At 53.6% G+C, this 3,643-nt stretch overlaps 1 pseudogene; it reads right to left on the reverse strand.

The window, feature by feature from the left end:
* Positions 1-240: 240 nt before the first annotated feature.
* Positions 241-815, reverse strand: LOC121153203 (annotated as a pseudogene).
* Between the last annotated feature and the right edge of the window lie 2,828 nt (positions 816-3,643).

Below are 3,643 nucleotides of genomic sequence, written 5' to 3' on the forward strand. Positions count from 1 at the left end.
AAAGGCACAGTGGGGAAAGATTCCAAAGCCCACTGTGCTCCGAGTCAGCCCCGCCACAGCACTGCCTCTGTCATCCTCAGACTCCTGCCCATCACCCTCGGTCAACTCCACCTGCCTGCGAGTCAGCCCCACCACGGCACTGCCTCTGTCATCCTCAGACTCCTGCCCATCACCCTCGGTCAACTCCACCTGCCTGTCTGTTCGGCTCCTCTCCCACTTTTCCCAGGCTTTCCAGCAGATTCAACTTTTTGTCTGCGTCAACTCCTTAACAGACGGAAGCTCATCTCCTTGGGAAGAAGATCCTCATTGTCCACACTTGGGACTGAAGCCACTTTCGCCCCTTCTTGAGGCGTTTCCTGACACGCGCTGGCGTTTCGAGGGCGCTGCAGCCCAAGCAGCAGGAGGGACACGTGCTGGTGACCGTACAGCCTGCCATCACGATCCCCCTGGTCGAACGAGGACCGTACATCTCCGCTGCAGCTCGCTGCCCGTCTGCTTGCCCTCAGTTCACTCTGGGCTCTGCAGCCAGGTGGATAACCTGGCCAGCAATCAGTCCTCCATCCTCTCCTGCTTCGGCAGCTCAGGCATTTCTCTCCTGAACATATTGAACGAAGACAAAGCCCTCACGCACAGAGCAGCCTGCGATTGTGCATACTTACATCACCTCCACGTCAGCCTTCTTAGCCACAGCGTGCTGGGAGTCCATGAGTCCACGGAGCGAGGACCTGGCTTGTTGGTAATGTTGCTTGCCATGGTGCCCAACGGTAGCAGTCCTCACAAGTCAAAAAATGTAGCTGAAGATCAAAAACACCTCGCTGTAAATTTGCTGTAGTACACACCAAGCTGCATTATGTTTAAAATGTCTATAATATCACTTTTACAATGCGTGTGTTTTGGAAGGGAGGGGAAAGGAGGTTAAAAACCAAAGCTGAACTCCAGCGAGTAGGGACACAGCTCACCTTGCTGCCCTCAAGCAAAGTTCCACTAACTTTTTTGAAGTGATTTGCAACCAGGAGGGGAAGGGAGAAGAGATTCGATTTTGAATCTGAGTTCGACGTGAAAAGGCCGATGGCTGCTCGAGGTCTGCCACAAGGCCACAACTGCTCAGCCTCCGTCTCCTCACAAAATGAGTACAATGCATGATTAAAAGTGATTTCTTGGGGGTCCAACACAATAGCCTAGTGGCTAAAGTCCTCACCTTGCATGCACTGGGATCCCATACGGGTGCCAGTTCATGTCCTGGCTGCTCCACTTCCCATCCGGCTCCCTGATGGCTTGGGAAAGCAGTCAAGGATGGCCCAAAGCCTTGGGACCCTCACCCATGTGGGAGGCCCAGAAGAAACTCCTGCTTCAGGTTGGCTCAGCTCCAGCCTTTGCAACCAGTGGGGGAGTGAATCAGCAGACAGAAGATCTTTCTCTCTGCCCTTCCTTCTCCCTGTAAATCTGTTTTTAAAATAAAATAAATCTTTTTTTAAGTGGTTTCTTACTTCATCATGTGTACAATCACTCATTTGACTCTCAGGGGACTCCCAGAGGTGAAGCCAATGAGACTTCCCATGCCAAAAACTGCTTAGAGGAGGAAAAATAGAGAAGTCTGATTGGAGGGTGCGAGAGGTTGGCGGTACTTGCTTCTGCACGAACTCTTGCGGCAGAGGGGCGTTCCTTAATCCAACTTGGGCATTAGGGAGGGCTTCCTGGAGGAGGTCAGACTTGTTCTGGCTCTCAGGAATGAGCAAGAGTCAGGAAAAGGGGAGAAAATTCAAACAGGCCAAACAGGAACAGCGCAAGTGGAATGAATGAATAGAAGGGGAGCTGAGACAAAGCCAGGGATGGAGTTCCATGCCTTGGAAGTCTTGGGAAGAACCCTGGGTCTCAGCCAGTAGGATTCCTCAAGGGAACACACCACACATGTGAGCCGACGTGTGGGACCCCACCTAGCAGGAGATCCAGTCCCCTAGAGGCATCCAAATACAAAAGGGCACGTGCTAAGTGTGCAATACAGAGGCTGCCTCGAGATGTGGCCAGCAGTCCTGTGGGTGCCCATCAGAGCTCGGAGTGAGGCCAGCCGGGTGACATCACCTCCTGATACTGCATCCTCACCTGTAGGCTTCTGCAGAGAGGTCAGCAGAGGCAGGCAAGCCCAGGGCCTGGCACATGAGCAAGTGTGACAGACAGCCACCATCTCCATGGATAGATGGGGGCTATTATCATTATTTATCCAAGCAGCACAGGAGGAGCTCTTCCTAAAGGTTGAGAAACACTGCCCCAGGGAGCCATTAAAGGGGTTTTAAGGAGAACACTGATAGGATCTGATTTGCAATTTAGAAAGATCACTCAGGCTGCTGTGCAGAAGATGGAGAAGCAGTCAGGAGACTGGAGTCGGAGAGGCGAAGAGGAGGTGCTCTCCATCACAGGTGAGACATGACGGGGCTGGGGCCAGCGGGCAGTGGAAGACAGCCAAACGGAGGCATCTCAGCAACGAGCTTGACAGGGCAGGTGATGGATGGTGCTGGGATCAAGGAGAGAGAGCCAGGGAGGACACGGGCTCATTAGGATGGTGGGCTGGGAAAGCTGGACTCGTACCTGTTCCCCAGCTCCCAGCTGCAGGCTCAGTAGCCCCGTTCCTATCCCGTTCAGCTGAGGCTGTCATAAAGCAGGGAGGTTTATCGGGTCTGCAGGTGCAAAGCAAAGAGGCCACAGCCACCATGGCTTTCTCGCTGTCAGAGTCCCATGTTGGCACGGGACTCACACAGCAAGAGAAAAGGCATGTACGAGTGTCTCTGGAGGCACGAGGCTGGCCTCAGCTCATGACCCCCGAGGCCTCCCTCCTCAGGAATGGTCCCCAGAGACCACACAGAGCCATGCCCCTTTGTTTGTGACCCTAACAGACTCCTCCGTGTCACGGTCAACACTGAGCCTTGGGTCTTCCGGGCCCACCACAAGGCCTCGGACTCAGCAGCCCTTGAAAGAAAACTGTCGTGACAATGCGGACAGAGCACCACAGTCCGTGTACAGAAACTGGGCACAACGTGGGCATGGAAATCCTGGCCCTGTGCAAGCAGGTGGCCCCTGGCCCAGCACCACCAGTGTGACCCACTTGGGTGCAGGCTGACGGTGCCCCTCCCAGCCACAGTTCCAACATGCCCCTCTCCCGCTGGCGATGACTTTGGTCCCTTGGTTTGCTATCCTCCCGCTCTGCACACGGAAGAGACGCTCCCCGCCCCGCCCGTAGGGCTCTTCCACAGTCTGCACCCTCCCCACTTCCCTTTCTTCCCTCTGTATTTTTTGTGCGGAGTTTCTGTCCTTGCCTCTCTCCCCTCTGCATGTCGCCGTCCCAGGTACGTGTGTTGAATGTCGGAGTTAAGTTCATGGACGTCCAATGCACAGAGCCCACCGGTGACAGCAGCACAAGATCCCTCAAGCCCACAGCTCGACGCTCAGTAACAGATGCATGTGCACGCTATCATCGGAATAGAGTATTTACAAAACTACTATGAAAGAATTGCATGTCATTAATCACAAGTTCTTAAAAAATCAGTCTTCTCTGATTTGTTCTAATTTAGCTAAATGGCCCTGGAAATACAGCCCGTGGTTTGCTCGATAAATGCAAGTTGAAAAGCATAATGTTCTCATCCAATTTCCA

The sequence above is a fragment of the Ochotona curzoniae genome, unplaced genomic scaffold (assembly GCF_017591425.1).
Source record: "Ochotona curzoniae isolate NIBS_2020 unplaced genomic scaffold, NIBS_Ocur_1.0 contig_2688, whole genome shotgun sequence".
Lineage (NCBI taxonomy): Eukaryota > Metazoa > Chordata > Mammalia > Lagomorpha > Ochotonidae > Ochotona > Ochotona curzoniae.